Genomic DNA, 412 nt, shown 5'->3' on the forward strand with positions numbered 1-412 from the left:
GAACCCTTCCCTCCGCTGACCCATCCTGCATGTCACGTAGCCTTGCCCAGAACCCATTGCTTGAGGTTCTGTAGGAGACGAATGAACCCCTTCCGATAAGGGAACAGGTCGAGGCACGCACAACGACCCGGGGTTCAAGCGTGCGTACGTGATGGGCGCTCGTGGGCCGTAGAGCAATTTACTTATGATTATTTTTACGTATATTACCGAACGTTAGTTTCGATATCAAATTAAATTTGTGTATGGAACGTTTCTCTTAACTCGTTTGCGTATTAACCTTTGATCTACTAACATCCAAGTCTGTTTTTTAGATGTTCTTGAAATGTGCACTTTGTATATTTAGATTAATGGGATGTAATGAAAGGAATTTTGTACATTTCGGCCTAACGCACAATATCTGATTTGTAACCTC

The sequence above is a fragment of the Penaeus monodon genome, chromosome 29 (assembly GCF_015228065.2).
Source record: "Penaeus monodon isolate SGIC_2016 chromosome 29, NSTDA_Pmon_1, whole genome shotgun sequence".
Taxonomy (NCBI): Eukaryota; Metazoa; Arthropoda; class Malacostraca; order Decapoda; family Penaeidae; genus Penaeus; species Penaeus monodon.